The sequence below is a fragment of the Vipera ursinii genome (genome assembly GCF_947247035.1).
Source record: "Vipera ursinii genome assembly, chromosome: 7".
Taxonomy (NCBI): Eukaryota; Metazoa; Chordata; class Lepidosauria; order Squamata; family Viperidae; genus Vipera; species Vipera ursinii.
In genome coordinates this window covers 70,422,669-70,445,208 of record NC_139521.1, presented here as the reverse complement: position 1 = coordinate 70,445,208, position 22,540 = coordinate 70,422,669, and the positions used below count along the sequence as shown (strand labels likewise).

At 44.4% G+C, this 22,540-nt stretch overlaps 1 protein-coding gene across 3 annotated transcripts in view; it reads right to left on the bottom strand.

Annotated features, from left to right (window-relative positions):
* The window catches only part of CCNI (cyclin I), a 57,756-nt gene extending 36,769 nt beyond the window's left edge, over nucleotides 1-20,987 (bottom strand). Inside the window, exons 1-2 of one of the 3 annotated variants that reach the window (XM_083367183.1) lie at nucleotides 20,400-20,987; nucleotides 983-1,039 (exon numbers count right to left, since the gene is read on the bottom strand). The gene's annotated coding sequence lies outside the window, so the exon portion shown is untranslated. Of the gene's footprint in view, nucleotides 1-982; nucleotides 1,040-4,188; nucleotides 4,350-20,399 lie in introns of those variants that run through there. The other 2 variants (XM_083367184.1, XM_083367182.1) reach the window with 2 other exon arrangements.
* Nucleotides 20,988-22,540: the final 1,553 nt, after the last annotated feature.

Below are 22,540 nucleotides of genomic sequence, written 5' to 3'. Positions count from 1 at the left end.
GCTAGTCCGTGGCCCAATATAGTTGGGAACAGGGCCCTGCAAGCGTCAGGCAAAGCTCAATTTGCAGAAGCAGCAAACGCATGAGCAAAACCAGCCCCTCTGCCCCCCACCCCCCCGCCCGCAGTCGATCCATAGAGCCAGGAAGATTGGGGACCACTGGCGTAGAGTCCATTTTAAAAAAGGTAAAGGTTCCCCCGCACATGCGTGCTAGTCGTTTCCGACTCTAGGGGCTGGTGCTCATCTCCGTTTCAAAGCCGAAGAGCCAGCGCTTGTCCGAGGACGTCTCCGTGGTCATGTGGCCGGCATGACTAGACGCCAAAGGCGCACGGAACGCTGTTACCTTCCCACCGGAGTGGTCCCTATTTTTCTACTTGCATTTTTACGTGCTTTCGAACCGCTAAGTTGGCAGAAGCTGGGACGAGTAACAGGCGCTCACTCTGCTACACGGCACTTGGGATTCGACCCGCCAAACTGCCGACCTTCTGATCGACAGGCTCAGCGTCCTAACCCACTAAGCCACCGCGTCCCTTTTACAGTCCATTTTAGAAGGTGTCAAATTCTACAAACTGAAGGAACTGCCATGTTTAGGAGGGCAGTTCCATTTATTTCAGCAAGCTGTTCAGCTGGATATTCTTTTTTTCTGCCATTCTTGGTGGCTTTCTGTTATTAGAAGGGTTCAAACCTAAGAATCACTCAAATTGACATTTGGGGACACTGTATTATATCCTTCTATTCAAGTAGATAATCTCAAGCCAGGTTCAGCTCTCCAGATTAATTCATCTTTCAGTGGAACAACCTTCTTCCTTCTTTCCTCCCTCCCTCCAATTATGCATCAATAGAAAAGAAGTCTTCACAATGACTTTGGCATGCTCTGTTTCTTGCAAGTTGAGCAACTCTAGTCCTAGACTGCATTAACAGAAGAATAGAATCAGGATCACGTGAAATGTCAAAACCACTTTATAATGCTTTGGTAAGGCCACACCTGGAATACTGCATCCAGTTTTGAGTCGCCGCAATATAAAAAAAAGATGCCAAGTCTCTAGAAAGATGCAGAGAAAAGCAACAAAGGTGATCAGGGGACTGAAGGCTAAAACATACGAAGAACAGTTGTAAGAATTGGGCTTGGCTAGTCTAGTGAAAAGAAGGTCTAGGGGTGACATGATAAAGGTTCCCCTGCACATGCGTGCTAGTCGTTTCCGACTCTAGGGGCCGGTGCTCATCTCCGTTTCAAAGCCGAAGAGCCAGCGCTTGTCCGAGGACGTCTCCATGGTCATGTGGCCGGCATGACTGGACGCCAAAGGAGCACGGAACGCTGTTACCTTCCCACCGTAGTGGTCCCTATTTTTCGACTTGCATTTTTACCTGCTTTCGAACTGCTAGGTTGGCAGAAGCTGGGACGAGTAACAGGCGCTCACTCTGTTACGCGGCACTCGGGATTCGACCCGCCAAACTGCCGACCATCTGGTCGACAAGCTCAGCGTCCTAACCCACTGTGCCACCGCGTCCCTTATAGGGGTGACATGATAGCACTGTTCTAATATTTGAGGGGCTGCCACAAAGGGAAAAAAAGGGGGGGTCAATATATTCTCCAAAGCACATGAAGGCAGGAGCAAAGGATGGAAACTAATCATGGAGAGAAGCCACCTAGAACTAAGGAGGCATTTCCTGACATTAGAACAATTAATCAGTGGAATGACTTGCCTCCAGAACATTGGAAGTTTTTAACAAAAGGCTGAACAACTGTTTGTCTGAAATGATACAGGGCTTCCTGCCTGAGCAGGGGGCTGGACTAGAAGACCTCTGAGGTCCCTCCCAATTCTGTTAACTCTTGAAGGGTACAGCAGAACAGCTTTAAGCATCCATCTTCTATCATCCTGCATGAATCTATTAGAAGCAGAATGCATAAACCTGCGTCATCTTGACTTTTCAACTCAGCTGTTTATATTTCAGTTGTTCTCATCATGCGCTAAATAATAAATAGTTTATGAATATAAAGGACTAGTAAAACAAGCTATTTAAGCCTATCTGGAGAGCCAAGATAGGTCTCTCTCTTCCCATCACAATCCCTACAGATCCCCAACTTATTATTCAGACCAGATGCATTTGCCTCCGCAAGTACTCCCCGACTTACAATTACTCAGTGACCATTCAAAGTTACAACCGCACTGAAAAATGCGACCTACAACCATTTTGCACACTTACAAGCTTTGCACCATCCCCATGGTTATGTGATCAAAATTCGGACAGGGTCCGAATTTGCGGTGTCCCGGTGATCAATTGGGAAGTCAGGTTCACTTTAACAATTGTGTTAGTAACTTAACCCTTGCAATGATTCACTTAACGACCGTGGCAAGAGAGGTTGTAAAAGGGGGCAAAATTCACTGAACAGCTGCCTTGCTTAGCAACGGAACTTCTGGGCCCAATTGTCAAGGACTATCTGTATTCCTCTCTTAAACGCAAACCTTACTAAAAACTTTCGAGCTGCTACAAGGCCATGGGAAAGAATTTGAAGCTTGGAATTTCTGCTGCCAAATGTTGAAAACTGAAACCCATCAGCCTGGAAGCCGGCCATCTTTTTCGTTGGACAAGCTGCTGACAAAGTCCGACCCTGACAGATTTAATCTAGATGCCTTCACTTTCCTGCTTGTTTACAAGCAACCATTCTACCATGAAAGTTGGCAACTAAAGCAAAAACTGTTCCAAAATCTTTAAAAAAAAATAATCAACATCAACAATTTGTAATGAAATTTTCTGAAAAACAGCCAATTCCATATTTTCAGAGCAACTTTAAAAAACTGGAGAGGTTACAGGCCGAAGACTTTGATGAAAAGAGTTTTGCAAAGTTATCTCCAACTTATTATCTTCAGGGGCAAGCAAACAAAATCTTAACTCGCTTGCAAGCCTGGCCATCCTGTTTAATAAAAGATCCTACTTCCAAAGTCAACTTCGGTTTGCAAGCTGAATCTCATGTCATGTCCTGTCTCCATGACTTGAGCGCTTGGTTGGGGAAGGCTGTTCCACACTTTTTTCAAAGAGTTGAAGGTTTGGGAACACCACATCCACATCTGATCTTGAAGGAAGAGCAGCTGACTTCCAATAAAGGGTTAATAAGTAACATAATAGGAAGACCACACCTGGAATACTGCCACCAGAATACTGCCATTACAAAGATGATGTTGAGACTTTGGAAAAAGTGCAAAGAAGCACAACTAAGATGATTGAAGACCTAGAGCAGGGGTAGGCAACCTCGGCTCTTTTATGACTCATGAACTTCAACTCCCAGAATTCCTGAGTCAGCTGACTCAGGAATTCTGGGAGTTGAAGTCCATGAGTCATAAAAGAGCCGAGGTTGCCTACCCCTGGCCTAGAGTCTAAGACAGACATGTCAAACACAAGGCCCGGGGGCCGGATCCAGCCCGCGAAGTGGTTTCATGTGGCCCGCGAAGCCATCCTGGAAACAGTGAGGGAACGGCCCCCACTGCCTTGGCCCTGGCCCAGAGACCCTCCTTCTGCCAGAGACCCTCAGATCTGTCCCACTCCTGCCCAGGCCCCCATAGGCACCCTTGATGCGAACGATGTAGAGCTGGCCACGCCCACCCAGTAGGCCATACGCACTCTAGCCATGCCCACCCAGTAGGCCACGCCCACCCAACTGAGTTTGACACCCCTGGTCTAAGACGTATGAAGAATAATTACAGGAACTGGGGTATGGCTAGTCTAGAGAAAAGAAGGACTAGGGGTGACACGACAGCAGTATTCCAGTATTTGAGTGGCTGCCACAAAGACGAAGGGGTCAACTTATTTTCCAAAGGGCAAGACAAGACACAATGGATGGAAACTAATCAAGGAGAGAAGCAACCTGGAATTAACGAGAAACTTCCTTACAGTGAGGACAATTAACCAGCAGCTTGACTTCGGAAGTGACTGGACAGCCACTTGTCTGAAATGGTATAGGGCAAGGGTCTTCAAACTCGGCCCTTTTATGACTCATGGACTTCAACTCCCAGAATTCCTCAGCTAGCATGTCTGGCTGAGGAATTCTGGGAGTTGAAGTCCATGAGTCATAAAAGGGCAGAGTTTGAAGACCGCTGGTATAGGGTCTTCTGCTTGAGCAGGGGGCTGGACTAAAAGACTTACAAGGTCCCTTCCAGCTCTATTCTGATTCTGAATTTCATTTGGTCCACTTACCCTGACGTTCTGTAAACTGCCATGGTCCATGTTACAGACAAACCACTAAGTGTACATTCGTTGAGGTGCCCATTCTTTCCCTAGTGCCAACTTGGTATGTATCCTCTTGCTACTGTTCGTCAGAAGTAATCAGAAATCACTGAGGAAAGAGGAAGCAACTTTGGGTGATGCAAGCAGAGACAGGAGCGAGAAACTAAGTGACTCACAGGGAGAAAAAAAACGTGAGTGTCACAAAGTTTATCCACTGATAAAAAGCAGAGACATCACCCTGTCAACAAAAGTGCGTATAGTCAAGGCTGTGGTCTTCCCAATTGCAACGTATGGCAGTGAAAGTTGGACCATAAAAAAGGCTGAGCGCCAAAGAATTGAGGCCTTTGAACTCTGGTGCTGGAGAAGACTCCTGCGAGTCCCTTGGACTGCAAGGCGATCAAACCGGTCAGTCCTAGAGGAGATCAACCCTGACTGCTCTTCAGAAGGCCAGATCCTGAAGTTGAAACTCAAATCCTTTGGCCACCTAATGAGAAGGAAGGACTCACTGGAGAAGAGCCTAATGCTGGGAAAGCTTGAGGGCAAGAGAAGGGGACGACAGAGAATGAGGTGGCTGGATGGAGTCACTGAAGCAGGAGGCGTGAGCTTAAAGGGACACCAGAAGATGGTAGAGGACAGGAAGGCCTGGAGGAACGTTGTCCATGGGGTCGCGATGGGTCAGACATGATTTCGCAGCTAACAGCATTCCATCTCAACACGGGGCCCCTTCAGACAGAGACTTTTAACACCCATAATCCTGAAACAGGATGCAGACTTTTTTTTCCAAGCTTTAATTTTTAAACCTGTAACGTGTACGACTTTATGACAACGGAGCCCAAACTTTCTGTTGCTAAGTGAGACACGTGTCAAGTGAGTTTTGTCCCATTTTACAACCTTTTTCTTGCGACAGTTGTTAAATGAATCACTGCAGCTGCTAAGTTAGTAAGGCAGTTATTAAGTAAATCTGGCTTCCCCACTGACTTTGTCAGAAGGTTCAAAAGGTGGTCACATGACCCTGGTCATAAATATGAACCAGTTGCCAAGTGTCTGAATTTTGATCATGAGACCATGGGGATGCTGCAATGTTCATAAGGGTGAAAAACGGTCAAAAGTCACTTTTTTCAATGATGCTGTAACTTTCAATGGTCACTAAGCGACTACCTGTTTATGTGTTTACTTATATTAGAATTGTTTTAAGCTAGCAAGCCTGTTTGGGGACTTTTCAAAAAAAGAAAAGAAGCATGTAAATTCAATAATATTTTTTTTTAAATATAAAGAGCTGAGAGTTATCATTAATGCCTAAAATGACTTGGGCCCAGATTACCGGAGAGAATTCCTTCTTCAATATAAACCCAAGCTAAAAAATTCCAAACATACTGTAGATGGTACGGCAATGTTCATTAGTAAAGGTCTTACTCCACTAAAAACATGGAAATCCATAACAATTGCCTAGACACTACTCAATATATACAAAGTGGTACCTCAGTACTCATCGTTACTTGATTCTGGGAGTCACGGTAAGTACCAAAAACTATGAATACCAAGTAAGTATTTCCCATAAGGCATAACACAGTGAGTCACAAGGCATCTGACACGAACAAGTTCTAGCTTGTACCAAACAAACCATGAGTAACGGGACAAAATTTTTGCGTCAAAATGTGTTGAGTACCAAATTCGATGAGTTTCAAAGTAGCTGAATACCACTGTAAGTAGATATTAACTTTCATCAGATTTAAGACAGTCGTTTCCATGGCTTTAAAATAAAAAGTGGGGAGGTGGGAAATATTTTTCTTTTTCAGCCTTAAAACTTGTGAGAAATCGTGACTTAGGCATGAAGATCTGGACCAAACCTTTGTTCAGCTACTCCAGACCCCTGGAAAAACAGTTCACAGAGGAAGATGGAAGCCTATGAAAGATCCTCCTGAGTTTCTTGGATGCAAAGGTCCAGCCAAGTAGGACTATGCAAGAGAAGAGGTCCTCTCCGAAAGCAAGGTGAGAAGGAGGAGGAGGAGCTTTGGTTGAAGACTTCAGATGTCATAACTTAACTTGGAGAAGAACAAGGTGTGGCTTCTGAAGAACCTTACACAATTGATCCTCAGTTTAGAACAAAGGAGAACTATCTGGATAGTCCACATCAGGAAGTATCTTGAGCGTCCTAATAAAACGTATCACAGTGAGAATTGGACAACTGTTTTGGTCAATTGGTCATATTCCGTTTCGTTCTCCTTCATGCTTGGTGTTCCAGGATTTTTCCATCGTTCAGAGATCACCAAGAACTGAGACTTTAGTATCTGTTTCCTTGGGATTACAGTCTGATCATTTTTCACTCTTCTGAACTCTATCAAGGCTTCCTTCTCAATATGAAGGATATGAAGAAGGCCTCTCTCTGATGCACTGCGTTTCCCAATTTTTAAAAAGAACAGGATTTGTTCTGAGTAGATGGTCCATCTTTGGCTGGAACGGAAAAGATCTGTTCCAGTGACAGAAGGTTTAACAACACATCCACACCTGCTTGTTATGAGGAGAAACGTTGCACAACACTGAAGACATGGGACCCATCATATCTGATGGGGAACTTAAGTTTGGAAAATGACGATAGTCCTCAACTTAGGAAGGTTATTAATTGTGAACACATAATCCAGAGACACTGCAACCGTTGAAAATAAGGGCGTGCTACTTGGGGGGGGGGGGGGCTGGCGGGATACAGAAAAGACCCCCACCTCTTGTTTTTTTAAAAAAAGTCTCTCTTTCTCTTAATGCCTTTGATGTCAGGGTTGGACTAGTAAAGTCCCTTCCAATTTGGTGATCACACTGCCAGTGGTGTCTTAGTGTTTGCGTTGCCTTATCTTTTTATTTTAAGTTGCCCAGAGTCACTGCATCACTGAAATGAGCAGCATAAAACTATAGTTAGCTAGATGCCAGCTGTCAAGTGCCTGAATTTTGATAACCAGGGGATGCTGCGACGGTCATAAGTGTGAGGATCTATTTTAAGCTACTTTTTACAATGCCACTGTAACTTTGAACAGTCGCTAAACAGAGCTGGGGACCTGGAGATCTCCTCAAATCTGTTCATTACTTTAAAAGGTTTTATAGCACCCCTGTAAAAAAACACACACATGCTATCACGCTGTAATTGCAGCAACAAGGGAAATAACAAAGGAAATTGTTAAGCACACAACTGGAGTCTCGTCGTCGCACTGACTGTGTTTAATCATGATTAAATTCTAAATGTTATGGACGCAAATAGGCCCGTGGGGGTGAACCTATGGCACACGTGCCACGCAGAGCCCTCTCTGTGGGCACGCGTGCCATCCCCTCAGTCCTAGACCTTCAGCTGAGTTTTATTAAACCTTTTTGCTTTAGGCCTCCGCCGCCGCGTGCAAAAAACAAAAAAAGTTTCAAACGATCAATCAATTTCAACTTCTCGCGGGGGAAAAAAAAGATCGCGCAAAGTTGGAATTGAACTTTTTAGTCACACTGTCTGCCGTTACCACCGCAGCCACACCCACCCAATGGGCCACGCCCACCCAATGGGCCATGCCCACCCGGCACACGACGATACGTAAGGGGGTTTTGGGTTGCAGTTTGGGCATTCGCTCTCTAAAAGGTCCGCCATCACTGAAATAGGCCATTCCTTGTAAAGGACAGACTCCTCGGCTGTTTTTGCATCCAAGCAGGAGAATTTGCAGCAGGTAGTCCAAACAGTCAAGATGGCAGCCGCAACCACGTCATCAACCTGATTTTGAAGTATATCAGGAATGGATGTAATATTGACAAAGGCACCATAGGCAGTGTGATCACAGTATCATAGAACTGGAGGAGACCTTAAGAGGTCTTCTAGTCCAGCAACCCCCAACCTTTTGAGCACCAGGGACCGGTTCTATGGAGAGAGGTTTTTCCGCAGACCGGAAGGGGCATGGTTTCGTGTGCTGCCTGCATCTCACAGATGGGGCTTTGCTTGTTTCCGCGGACCATTTCTAGCATGCAGTGGTTGGGGACCCCTGTTCTTAGTCCAACCCTACACCCAGATCAGAAATCATAGAAGAGAGCAACAAAGATGATTAGGGGACAGGAGGCTAAAACATAAGATGAAAGACTGCAGGTATTTAGTATGCCTAGGTCAGGGGTAGGCAACCTGACTCATAGCTGACTCAGGAATTCTGGGAGTTGAAGTCCATGAGTCATAAAAGAGCCGAGGTTACCTACCCCTGGCCTAGGTTAATGAAAAGGAGGTCTGGGGGTGACACGATAGCAGTGCTCCAATATCTCAGGGGCTGCCACAAAGAAGAGGGAGTCAAGCTATTCTCCAAAGCTCCGGAAGAAAGAACAAGAAGCAATGGATGAAAACTAACAAAGGAGAAATCCAACCTAGGATAAATTTTCTGACAGTCTTGAATAAATTGATCAGTGGAACGGCTTGCCTCCAGAAGTTGTGGGTGCTCCAACACGGAGATTTTAAAGAAGAGATTGGACAACTATGTGTCTGCAATGGTACAGGGTTTCCTGCCTGAGCAGGGGGTTGGACTAGACGACCTCCAAGGTCCCTTCTAACTCTGTTATTCTGTTCTGTTAAGTAAATCATCAGGATCATCTAGAAAAGTGAACGCTTCCTTTTTCTTTAGGTGTTCTTCAGGGGCATCAAAAAGTGAAAATAACGGTTGTGATCAAACTCTTCTCCCTATTTTAAATGTATTGGATACACACTGTGTTTTAAAAGGAAGTAGGGTTTCATCCGTGCAGTCACAGCCATTCTATTGACTTTTATTTTATTTTTTTTTTAAATTTATTTGCCGCCCCTCTCATTTCAAAGTGATTTTGGGCAGCTTACAGCATTAACTTCACCATTTTCTTTATTTAAATAATTCAAGTCTTTTAAGGCTATTATGCTTCAGAATGTTTGTATTTCCTGCCTCATTAATGATTTATTTGAATTTCATATTTTCTGTAGCTCACTCCAACTCAGAAGACTCTTGGGTGGATTGCCAGGCATTTAAAAGATTAAAATCAAGAATGGAAATAAGTTAGATTTAGGTTTTTTTAAAAAAAAGAATGTTAAAAAAGAAATCATTCCTCCTGCAAGATGGACACCCCCCCCCCAATAAAGCTAGAAGCCTAAAGGCCCAGTCAAAGACCTCTCTGAAATCTTCTAAAAACTTATTATTATAAAAATGGCTAGTATTTCTTAAATTGGTAAAATAAAAAAGTTGAGGCTTTAATTTTATTCTCTATTTTACTGAAAAAAGTTAGAAGTCAATGCTATTTTTTTTTCCTTTCCCCCTGCACCTACATCTCTCTTCCTCCCTTTCTTCTGCATTCCCATTTTCCTATCATCTTTATTTGCATTTGCATTTTATATAGTGATCAATTTAATAAAAATCTTAATTAAAAAAAAGAAAAGAAATAAAAGTGATGCCACTATTCAGCCTTGGCCCAAAGAGGCTTCAGGTAGGGTCACAGCTCCCACCCAAATATAAATATTGAGATATTTTTTAAAAAAAACAAAAAACAAAAACATGCTTATTAAATTTGAAGCAAAACAAAATTACTTCACCCACTTTACCGCAATGCAATGTCATGGCAGCCTTGTGAATAAGGAAGCAATTGTTCAGACTGGCTCATAAAATGTAGATTTCTGCCATTTGCTGAGATGACTCACCCCTTACAGCCTTGCTATAAAGGGCATCTCTTTAAGATGCTGTAGAGTTGCTTCTCAATTAGTAAGCAATTCCAAAACTTCTGGATTGACATTTAAGGCTTGATCTGACAGCCAATAATGTGGTTATAGCACGTTTTCTCAACCCTGGCAAATTCAAGATAGATGGACTTCAACTCCCAGAATTCCCCCAGCCAATATTGGGCCAGAGCAGGGGTCTTTAAACTTGGCCCTTTTATGACTTGTGGAATTCGATTCCCAGAATTCCTCAGCCAGTCAAGCTGGCTGAGGAATTCTGGGAGTTGAAGTCCACAAGCAGGGGTCTTCAAACGTAGCCCTTTTTATGACTTGTGGACTTCGACTCCCAGAATTCCTCAGCCAGGCACACTGACTGAGGAAAGTCCATGAGTCATAAAAGGGCCAAGTTTGAAGACCCCTGGGTTACAGCCTGAAACCGGAGGCTGTAAATCACAACTTCCCTATGGGCACTGAGGTTGTCCTCAACCTAGGACAATTGAGCTCCATATTTCTGTCCCTCAGCAAGACGGTTGTTAAGTGAGTTTCGCTCCATTGTACAACCTTCTATGCCAGAGCTGTTAAGTGAATGACAGCAATTGCTAAGCGAATCTGGCTTCCCCATTGACTTGGCTTGTCAGAAGGTAGCAAAAAGGTCATCAGATGACCACAGGACGCTGCAACCGTCATAAATACGAGTCATTTGCCAAGCGGCTGTGTTATGTATTTAATAGTTATTATTGTTAAACATAAACACAGGGCTGAGGTAAAAGCCGCGGCAGCTTTTGACAGCTGTCAAAAGCTGCCGGACAGATCTACGCAGGCGCCGCCGTCTGACAGCTCTCGGCTGTCAGAATCACCTGGCTACCGCACGTGCTACCGATGACAGCTCCGAGCTGTCAAAACCCAGCCGGCTCGGATTGGCGAAGCAGACGGCGCGGGAAACCGGCTCAGCCCTGATTGGTTAAGATATGACAGCTGCGAGTATAAATAAGAGCGCTGTTCTCCTGTTCCTTGCCTGGTTCTTAATAAAGTTAAGTTGCTTAACTTGCTGTCTCGCCTGCTCTCTCTAAAGCAGGCTGGATTTTGATCATGTGACCACGGGGATGCTGCAACGGTCGTTAAGTGTGAAAAATGGTTATAAGTCACTTTTTTTCAGCGCTGTTCTAACTTTGAACGGTCATTAAATCAATTGCTGTTAGGTTGGAGACTACCTGTATACCACTCTAGTATCTGATTTTCACACACGACAACTAATACATGGCAATGAAATCATGAATTACTCCTGGCATTTGAAAGAGAATAGTTGACATAAATCTTCTTGTCTGGGATATTAAGAAAGACTTCCCAAGAATAAAAGCAGTTGACAATGGAACCAATGACCCAAAAGCTTATGCATTGGTAATGCTGAAACACAGGCTGGACAACCTTAAATCTGGATTCTTAGCGCTGATCGTCGGTTGAACTTGATGATCTGAATGGACTCCTTCAGCTCCTAGCACTAACTCCAATCCTTGGACCATTTAGCTTTTTATTGGCCACTATTTTGGCTAGTAAAAAAGAAATCTTGTTCTTTTGTCTTTTAAAAGAGGCAGTGCCAGGTAATTGACCCAGGCAGGGCAATTCGTATGCCAAATATGGGTGCTGGCTATTAACACTGGGGCTATTTGCCATCTTCATTAACGCTTGCAATTATTTTTAAAAGCCAGCTAGGCTTATGATCCTGGCTGAAAGCACTTTTTGCAAATGGTTTTGTTTGGTGCATTGTTTTGCTATCTAAACATGTGCCCATTTTTAATATTGCATCCTGGTGTGCCATGGATTTGGTTACTGTCATGTAACCCAAGAGAATAGAATAGAAGAATAGAATAACTTTAAATGTAGGCCAATCAGCATATATTAAAACGAAAATTCATTGCATTCAGCTCTCAAAGGGCAGCCTCCTCTAATATACACTACACAAACAGGACAAAAAATTATGCATATACCCACATACACATCCATATATGACACAGAGAAACAACACAGTCTAGTTCAGATGTATAAATATACATGGCAAGAAAAAAAGAATCCTGCAAATTTACAAGGCCGATGGCATAAGGCAAGGTTTTGCAACCAGTGGTATGGGTACCACCTGTGGTACATTGGCCCCGGCAGGTGGTACACGACCATCCTAGAAAAGTGGTAGCGGGGGAGGGGAATGAGGAGAACCGGTGTCAGCACCACACAAGCCTGAGCAAGAGATCGCTGGAGCTGTGGGGCTGTCAGGGCTCAGCAGAAGCGTCAGGATCAGTACTTCTTCAGAGCTGTCAGGGCTCAGTGGAAGCGCCAGGATCAGCACCAGGCTCCAGCTGGAGCTCGGCGCTGATTCTGATGCTTCTGAGCCCAGAAGAAGCGCCGATCAGCTGGAATGTTGCAGCATCTCCAGGTTCTTGTGATTTACATTCCGATGCTTTGCAACTGATTCGTATTTATGATGCTCACAGTGTCCCAGAGTCATGTGAAGTGACCCAAACCTGATGCAACCACCCAGCAGACGGGGGTGGGGTGGGGATAAAAACCAAGCACCACCCCACCCCCACTGCCAATCCTCAACAGAAATGCTCACAACAATGAAAACCTCGGACAGGAGGAAGAACGCCGCCGGGCGGGCAGGCAGGTGTCTTGCTCGGCTGTGGCTTGGGGGGCACTTTTTTCAGTGCCATGGTAACTTTGAACAGTCACTAAGCGAACTGTTGTAAGTCGAGGACTACCTGTACTTCATCACTTTTTTCCTTTTTTGGGGGGGTCATCAAGTTTTTGACACCTTGCTAGGCGACTGGTGGTGCTTGGATGTTGCCATATCCTAAAAGTGGTACAATGGGTGAAAAGGTTGAAAAGCCCTGGCATAAGGAACAAAGCTGTTGCAGAATCTAGCAGTCCTGCTAGAAATACTTTGAAACATTCTCCCAGAGGGGAGCAACAGAAACAGACCCTGGTGTGGGTGTGTGGGGACTCTACTAGCTCTAGGTTGGTTTATACAGTTGCTAGCAGCTTTGATGTTGCCCGTGTGAAACCAGCATTTATGCGCAATAAAAGCTGTGCAAAAAAAAGTAGTTTACATCAAAAGCATTGACCCTTTGTTCCTGGTTGCTGTAAGGACAGGCCCAAATACCCCTGCCTCTTTGTGTTAGATTTGCCGCTGTGTTAGAATGTCAACAGGGACCATAAATGTTAAGGAAAGCTGGAAAATGCCTTCTGGCATTTGCTTAAAAGATGTAACAAGCCTTTCCTCACGAAAGTATTTCTCAGTCTTCCTGCCTAAGCAGGGGGTTGGACTAGATGACCTCCCGGGTCCCTTCCAACTTTTATTATTATTATAATCTTGACAACTTTTTAAGATGTGTGGATTTCAATTCCCAGAATTCCCCAGCCAGCCCAGGCTCTTTTAGGGAGTGGGAAAGGAAAATCTTCCTTGCAGTTCAATACAGGAAGTCCTCGACTTACTTCATTTAGTGACCATTGAAAGTTACGACAACACTGTAAAGTGACTTATGACCTTTTTTCATACTTACGACTGCTGAAGCATCCACACGGCCATGTTGGAACTCCAGAACTGGTTTTATGTTTTACTGGAACACACACCACACACACACACACACACACACACACACACACACACACACACACACACAAAATAAAACTGCTACATGACTTTGAACAGAATGCAATCAATGATAAAGGCAGGCAGTCCTCAAGATAAAGACCGTAATGGAACCTGATAAATGAAGCATCTCTCTCTTAATGATCTCCCCATATCTGCTCTTGCCAATGAATCATTAAATGAACACAGGGGTCGTTAAGCAAAGCAAAGGGTGCCTCCATCCCACGAGACAACCCATGCTCCACTCACTTCCTGGAACATGGACGATCCCAGGTAGCGTCTGGAAGGGTCTGTTGTAACTTTGAACAGTCTCTAGGTGATCAGTCATAAAGCGAGGACTACCTGAACCAGAAAAAGGCTGGGGGAAACTTGAGAGACGCAGCGTTTTAATCATATTTCTGGGACGGATGTGAATGTGATGCTAAACACAGAGCCGCCACTGGGGAAATAATAAAAAAAAATCCTCACCCACACAAAATATTAACGTTCACTCGGAGATTTATGCCGTCATTTCCTTGAGCCAATAATAGGCCGTGGAGAAGGAGGAGGAGGGAAAATGTCCACAGTGTGTCTAAGTGTTATGTGAGGAGGGCTGCATAAAATACTCTCCACAAGGGCTGCGATTCTGAAGAACAAGCCCTACAGCTCAGATTATATAGCTAATTCTGCTCTTCTTGCATAGCACCTCTTTTCTCTTTCTTTCTTTCTTTCTTTTCTTTTCTTTCTTTCTTCTTCAATCTCTTCTTCCTTTGTCTTAGTTTTAGAGGATGCCACCCAATGAAACTGAACCTTGGAAGAATCAGGATAGACAAAAAACATGGTTTTTTTTTACACAATGTGTAAATTAAATACTGACATTTGCTACTGTGAGATGTGGCCACGACCAGAACGGTTGGCTTCAAAACAGGGTTCAATCAATCAATCAATCAGAATAGAGCAGAAAGGTACCTTGAAGGTCTTCTAGTCTGACCCCCTGCTCAAGCAGGAGACCCCTAGATCAGGGGTCTTCAAACTTGGCCCTTTTATGACTTGTGGACTTCAACTCCCAGAATTCCTCAGCCAAGCCAAGCTGAGGAATTCTGGGAGTTGAAGTCCACAAGTCATAAAACGGCCAAGTTTGAAGACCCCTGTCCTAGATTATTCCAGACAAATGGTGGTCCATTCTCTTCTTAAAAGCCTCTAATGGCCATTAAACCACCAGTCATAAGTCAAGGACTACCTGTACATACCTGGGAACACTGTTTTTCCTTAGAGCTCTATCTATAACTAATAAATTAATTAATTAATCAAGGAGAGATTCAACCTAAAACTAAGAAAAAAATTCCTGACAGTGAGAACAATTAATCAGGGGAATAGTTGTGGTGCTCTATCATAGGAGGCTTTTAAGAAGAGACTGGACAGGGACTTGTCAGAAATGGTGTAAGGGCAGGGGGTCTTCAAACTTGGCCTTTTTATGACTTGTGGACTTCAACTCCCAGAATTCCTCAGCCAGGCACACTGGCTGAGGAATTCTGGGAGTTGAAGTCCACAAGTCATAAAAGGGCCAAGTTTGAAGACCACTGGTATAGGCTCTACTGCCTGAGCACAGGGTTGGACTAGAAGACCTCCAAGGTCCCTTCCAACTGTTATTCTATTATGTTATCTACCCACTATACATGCCATAGGGAAGATGGTCAGGAAGCTTCTTCCACTGCCATAGATACCAAGACTAGAAATAATGGGTATAGCTTCCAGCTATGTATTAAAGCTTTCTGAATGTAAGAGATATCCAACACAGGGAATCTGTGGGTTTTCCATCTCTGGAGATCCTTGAGGTAAAACTAGACATCCCCTCTCAAGAACAAACTGGTGTTTTGCAAACTACAGGTTGGACGAAATGGCCTTTGAGTTTTCTTCCAACTGGACAATTCTGTGATTCCGTGAAAGGACATAATCCTGATCAGCAAATGCAACTGCCATCATCAGGAGCTCTGGAGTTCCAACATGGCCATGAGGATGCTTCGTTGGCAAAATAAATAAAACTCTTCCTTGCATCCTTAAGGTATGACACTGAAAGGAACACCAACTAGGTTGTCATTAACTTTCTTAGAGGCATAATATTTTAAGCAGATTTCTATAAATGCCACATGGAAGTCTCTTCAACTAAAACCCAAACTTCAAAATGGTTTCAAAATAAAACCCCAATACATGCATTGATCTGCAGGTCGCACTGTATGCTGATTCACATCTGCCCAGCAACCAGCAGGGAACTAGATTTACATTTAGACTACTAGAATAATTATCGTAGAGATCCATCATCCATAACTCAGCAGCACAGGCCATTTTCTTAAAGACTGAATTGTATTGAGTTTTCAACTTAGCAAATTTGCAGAAGGCAGAGGAGAGTTAGGTGGAGATACAAATGCAGATTGGTCTGGCCTTCATTTGTCCCTTAACAGTTCAGCAAATGTTTAACATGAGATTGGAAAATTCCCAGACATCGTTCAGGTTACCCTGGTTACAACATACTTGACCATAATAGCAAACACCAGGGTCTACAGGACTTTTGTTGGACCTCTCCACCCCTAGTAGAAAATTATTAGTGGTCTCCATTTTGCTGGGACTAGGGTTGGCCACAAATCCTGATTTTATTTTTTTTTGCAGTAGTATCAATGCCATGGAATTGTCTGCCTGTTTATATCCTTATCCGCTCTTTATTTTGTTAGGCATCAAAAAAATCCTCAAAGCCTAATGCTTTAAGATGGCTTTTGAATTACAGATGTCACCACTTGCTTGTGTGGTCTATTGACATGGTTTTACAATTTCTTTCCTGTCATTTTACTTGGGATGATTTATTTATTCTTATGTAATTTTGCTTGCTATCATTCTGATTATAACCCTTTGAGAATCTCTTGACTGCAGCAAGTGAACAATTGCTAGAATGAACGAATAAGTAAATGTTTGGAAAGATTAAGTATTTTGTTCTCATCTAGGTTTACAGCTTCCTAGCAAATGGTCAAAGGATAATCCCTCAGGATATATTTTCATACTTGGCAATATACTGAGAGACAGGGAAACTTTTAAGTTTTTCTTTTCTCCTCTCTCTTTACACACACACACACACACACACACACACATATTTACTGGACAGAGGGAGGGAGGGAAGTGGGGGCAGGGGGAGAGGAAGGAAGGAAGGAAGGAAGGAAGGAAGGAAGGAAGGAAGGAAGGAAGGAAGGAAGGAAGGATACTGCAGAGTCACAGAGACGTTTTTTCCCCAAGATTAAACACTGGAACACCATATAGTTTATCTTGAAAATACCAAAGGCTAATGCCAAAAATATATAATTCTTTCGGAACTGCTGAAAACCAGAAAGAACATGGAGAAAGAAGAATTTGAGAATAACAATCTCGGAGCAAACCTAACAAAGCAAAGAACTTTGCTCTCTAGCCTATAGGTTGCAGATTGCGGTAGTGAAACACAGCAGGAGGTATTTCAGGTTGAACAGAGAGAGAGAAAACATGCTGAACAATATTTCTGCCCGATTTGACAGGCACCTTCACAGCCAGAACTTCTAAACTGATACTAAAGAATTGGGAGTGTTACACAGGTAGTCCTTGACTTACAATAGTAGTGACCATTCAAAGTTCATTTTTATCATGTGACCATAGGATGCCCCAACGATCTTGTGAGAAAAGGTCATTAAATCACTTTTTTGATGCCATTGTAACATCAGTCACTAAATGAATGGCTGTAAGTCGAGGACTACCTGTATAAACCACAGTCTCTTACAACCCGCTTTTCTTCTCTTGCTCCACACAAATTATTCAGCAGTTTTGACCATTTTGCACAGTTTGCTTTGATGCTCCCAGTCACCGGGAGGAAAGGTGCAATTTTGCTGACTTCTGAGTTTCCTCACCAAATACTAGTATGTGGTCACCAACCATGAATACAAGATTTCAACAGTCATTTTCAAGTAACTTCTCCTACGTTAACTCAGAAAGCTCGGATTGCCCAAGGAGCTGCTGATACTGTTCTGCAGGGGAATTAATGAGTCTGTCATTTGTACCTCAATAACTGTCTGGTTCAGCACAGCAACCAAACAGGACAGATACAGACTTCAATGGATAGAGAGGATTGCAGGAAAAAGTAATTGCAACCAGCCTGCCTTCCATTGAGGAAGTATACTGCATGAACCAGAAAGAGGGCTGAGAAAATAGCTTACACACCCCTAACATCTTGGAACATAATCTGTTTCAACTGCTCCCCACAGGACGTCATTAGGGTATTGAATGCCAAAACAACTAGACACAAAAATAGTTTCCCCCCCACCCTTGGCATCACTCTGCTAAACACCTAATTCCCACAGCACTGTCTTAGGCCTAAAAAATTTACCCATGTAGTAGCCTGTATTGCTATTATCCATCTTCTTCTTTTCTCATCTTTCCTACTATCGTTTCCTATTGGTATCTTATATTTATCTCTTGTTTGTATCTTATGATTACGATTGTTAACTGTGGTTAATAATCTATGACCTATCACTTTGTTGTTGTAGGTAGGTACACACTGAGATGCACTGGAGACAAATTCCTTATGTGTACAATCACACTAGGCCAGGAGTCTTGATTCAAACTTGGCCCTTTTATGACTTGTGGACTTCAACTCCCAGAATTCCTCAGCCAGGCATGCTGGCTGAGGAATTCTGGGAGTTGAAGTCCACAAGTCATAAAAGGGCCAAGTTTGAAGACCCCTGCACTAGGCTAATAAAGAATTCAATTCAATAAGTGCCATAAAAACTTTGGGAAGGGAGAGAGGTTGCTAGCTGAAACCAGAGGGACAGAGAATTTTTATTCCATGTACAATGAATGTTACATTTGGGGCATTTTCTACTCTTGTGAGGAACACACCACTCTCAAAAGCAATGTCTCTGTGCCCAGCTCTTTTCTCCACTGTGAAGTTTGCAAGAATAGGCCCAATTGGTCCTCAGGATAAAACCTTCAAAGGAAATTTTCGTTTGCTGGTTCCCTCTCCTTGAACTCCACACCAATAAACAGCACATCAGATTAAATAATCGTTTGGCATCCGATAATCAGTTTTGGCAACAAGGCCTCAAAGCCCAGTCAGGATTTTGTTTTTGTTTTTTAGTTAATATTTGGCCCAGGCTTATATGCATGTCACTCAACACCAGTGCAATAAGATCTCTTGCCCGGTTGGCCCAGATCCATGCAGATTGTGGTCACTGCCATGTCCAGCCCCTGACACACCTCTCTCGGCCTGCCCACTTGTGTGCCACAAACTGTGTCAAACTTCTATCACGGGGCATTTTCAGTAGGAGTGGCCCCAATTTGCCATCCGTCCTTTGCTCCACCGTTGATCAAAAGGTTTTAAGGCAGGGGTCTTGAAACTTGGCTCTTTTATGACTTGTGGACTTCAACTCCCAGAATTCCTCAGCCAGGCATGCTGGCTGAGGAATTCTGGGAGTTGAAGTCCACAAGTCATAAAAGGGCCGAGTTTCAAGACCCCTGTTTTAAGGGTTTGGAAACCACCGTGGCCTTGGCAAGTTGGTCTCGTTTAGCGGGGAAGGAAGGCAAACCAGAGATGTCAAACCCAAACCACCATTTAGCCATGGCTCGGACTTCCCGGGTAATTGCTGCAGCGGAGGGGGGGGGGAATGCAGCTCTGAACATTTTGCAAGCTTGTGATAGCCCCGTGACGTCACAGAAACAAAAAAAAAAAACGAGACAAGAGAGAAAGACGCGCCGGACGTAAACAAGGAAATTGAATCCCAGCAGAAGGAGGAACAGGGTTTAAAAACTAAAATTCAAATAGGCTGATTTGAATTGGCCTTCTCCTGCACAACTCTACAGAAAGCTTTCGAATGGGCTTGATGCAAAACCGCAGGCAGCCAAACTTGACTATGCAATTAGAAAAAAAAAACATTCCAGAGAAACGATCCAACTGTCCTCTTCGCAAGTCACCTTTGCACCGTTACAAGTCCCGTGTACAAGTCGGGGCTCTGCTTTCCTCGCCCCACAACTAACCCCTAAAACAAGATCGCACGAAATGCCCCAGGGCCCGTCGTCGCCTTCCCGGGTCCCCACCGTGCAAACAGCAACATCCAGATTAACAGCCACCTTTTGCGACGCGTTGCAACCCTCCCGACGACCGTTTCTATGGCAAAGCTCGGTGCTTGCACACAATAGGACGTTCCCCGGGTCCCACGCATGCATTATGTAAACACCACCGCCACAAGGAGAGATTTAGCCCCAGCCTTGCTTAAAAGTGCAAATATTCCCCCCCCCACCCAAAAAAAACCCCCCGAAGCAGTGTGGATTTTGCTATTTCCTTATTCCAGAAAAAAAAGGTTTATTTCGTGCAAAATAAAGCCACAGCCCTGCAAGGAAGGCTTCCAACCCCCCAAGGCTTCCGAAATTGAACGGCGGCACAGATGCATAAACGGTTTGCAAACGGCCTCTAGGCGCGTCCGGATGCCACAAGGGGGAAGAAAAAAAAAATACAGGCCCGAACTAGAAAGTGCACTCAAGGCTGAGAATGTCAAGACGGAGCAATTGCAAAAGATGCGCGTCCCCGGAATTGCATTTCGGCAGACATCGTTCCGGGCTGGCTTCCTATATACATTCATCTGCAAAAACTTGAAGCAAAAATCAAGCCAAACCGGGATTGATTTTCTTTTCTTTTTTCTTTTTTTTTTTAAATCAACGTCCCTATTGGTAGCGAAGCAATACAAAGGAAGTTACGCGGCAGAAAAAGCCAACAACGACCCCGCTTTACGCGAATTATTTCCAAGAGCTCCAACTTGGAACCAGGAAAAAAAAGAAAAGGAAAAAAAAGTCCCAACACAACAACAGCCTTTTTGTAGGTCCAACAATGCTCACCTTCTGTCCTGCAAAGCTGTAAAAAAAATCTCCGCTGCAACCGGCCGGCATTCGGTCCATTAAAAAAGCATGATCGTGGCTCCCACCAAAGGCCGAAGCTGGCTTGTTTCTTTGTTAGTTTCTTGCTTGCTCCATCTTAAGAGACTGGGGAAAGAGGGGAGGCGGCGGCGGGGCTCATTTCGCCATGGGGTGCGTGGGTGTGTGGAAGGGGGCCGCTTAGTTGTCGTTTGGGAAGGGTGGAGGGAGTTAAGGATCGCGATTTCTTGGGGGGGTGGGGGGGCGGGGTACCCCCGGCCGAATTGCAAAGCAAGCGGCTCTTCCTAGGCTTGCTTGCAATTGCAGCTCCTGCCGCCGCCGCTGCTAGTGGGAGCAAAAAAGAAAAAAGGGGGAGAAAAAAAAAAGAGGGGAGGGGAAAAAGGGGTGGAAAGCAAAAAAAAAAAAGTGGCAGAGAGCGGAGCGCAGAGCAAACCGCTTCCCGGGGGGGAGCAGGGGAGGGAAAGAAGAGCCGGTAGAGGGCGGCTCAGCCTCCTCCCCCCGCCGGGAGCTATTGCTGCTGCGCCGTCGCTGCTCCTCCTCCTCCTCCTCCTCTCCTCCTCCTCCCGCGCGCCGAGCGAACGAGCGAGCGGGGGAGGGGAGAGGAAAGCTGGCGCGGAGCCGGGAGGCGGAGACGCACGCGGGAGCGCGCGCGCGCCTACGTACTTTCCTATCCGGCCGCGTTAGGGGAGGCGCGCGGCCACGAGCAAAGGCCCCGCTCTGCGCCGCGCCGCACCGCACCGCACCGCACCGCACCGCACCTCACCTCACCTCACCAGCCCTCGTTTGGCTTTTGGGGCGCGCGGAGAGGCTGCGTGTAAGAGAGGAGAATATATAATAGCTCAGGTCCCAAAGGTGCTTTTTGCCAAGAGGCAAGTGGACTTTCTCTGTTTCTTCCTTGAAGACGTTTCCCTTCTCATCCAAGAAGCTTCTTCAGTTCTGTGGAGGAAGAAGATGTTTCTCTCCTCTTGAGGAAGAAGACATTTCCCTTCTCATCCAAGAAGCTTCTTCAGTTCTGTGGAGGAAGATGTTTCTCTTGAGGAAGATGTTTCCCTTCTCATCCAAGAAACTTCTTCAGTTTTGTGGAGGAAGAAGATGTTTCGCTTCTCTTGAGGAAGAAGACATTTCCCTTCTCATCCAAGAAGCTTCTTCAGTTCTGTGGAGGAAGAAGATGTTTCTCTTCTCTTGAGGAAGAAGACGTTTCCCTTCTCATTCAAGAAACTTCTTCAGTTCTGTGGAGGAAGAAGATGTTTCTCTTGAGGAAGATGTTTCCCTTCTCATCCAAGAAGCTTCTTCAGTTTTGTGGAGGAAGAAGATGTTTCACTTCTCTTGAGGAAGAAGACATTTCCCTTCTCATCCAAGAAGCTTCTTCAGTTCTGTGGAGGAAGAAGATGTTTCTCTTCTCTTGAGGAAGAAGACATTTCCCTTCTCATCCAAGAAGCTTCTTCAGTTCTGTGGAGGAAGATGTTTCTCTTCTCTTGAGGAAGAAGACGTTTCCCTTCTCATCCAAGAAACGTCTTCAGTTTTGTGGAGGAAGAAGATGTTTCGCTTCTCTTGAGGAAGATGTTTCCCTTCTCATCCAAGAAGCTTCTTCAGTTCTGTGGAGGAAGAAGAACATGTTTCGCTTCCCTTGAGGAAGAAGACATTTCCCTTCTCATTCAAGAAACTTCTTCAGTTCTGTGGAGGAAGAAGATGTTTTGCTTCTCTTGAGGAAGAAGACGTTTCCCTTCTCATCCAAGAAGCTTCAAAGTTCTGGCTGGATGGTGGAGCGGAGAATGGAAGGATTAGTTCTGAGAGATTAGTTCTGCTAGAGACCAATATCTCTATATATTGCATAGACCAAGTTCTTACGTTGAATGCAGATAATTCTGTTCTGTTGCAGTCAAAAACACAATGCACGTATAAACTAACATTTTATGCATAATGTAAATGACAAGCAGAGGTGTAAGACACTCTGATTCACAAGCTGAACAAATGAGATTATCTTTGCATTGCTGAAAAAACCAAAGGCAACCCCATGTTTTTACATTTGTTCTTACATTTCAGACATGTTAAATCAGATAGGAAAAATTCATTGCATAAGAACATGAGTTCAGTTCATATATCTA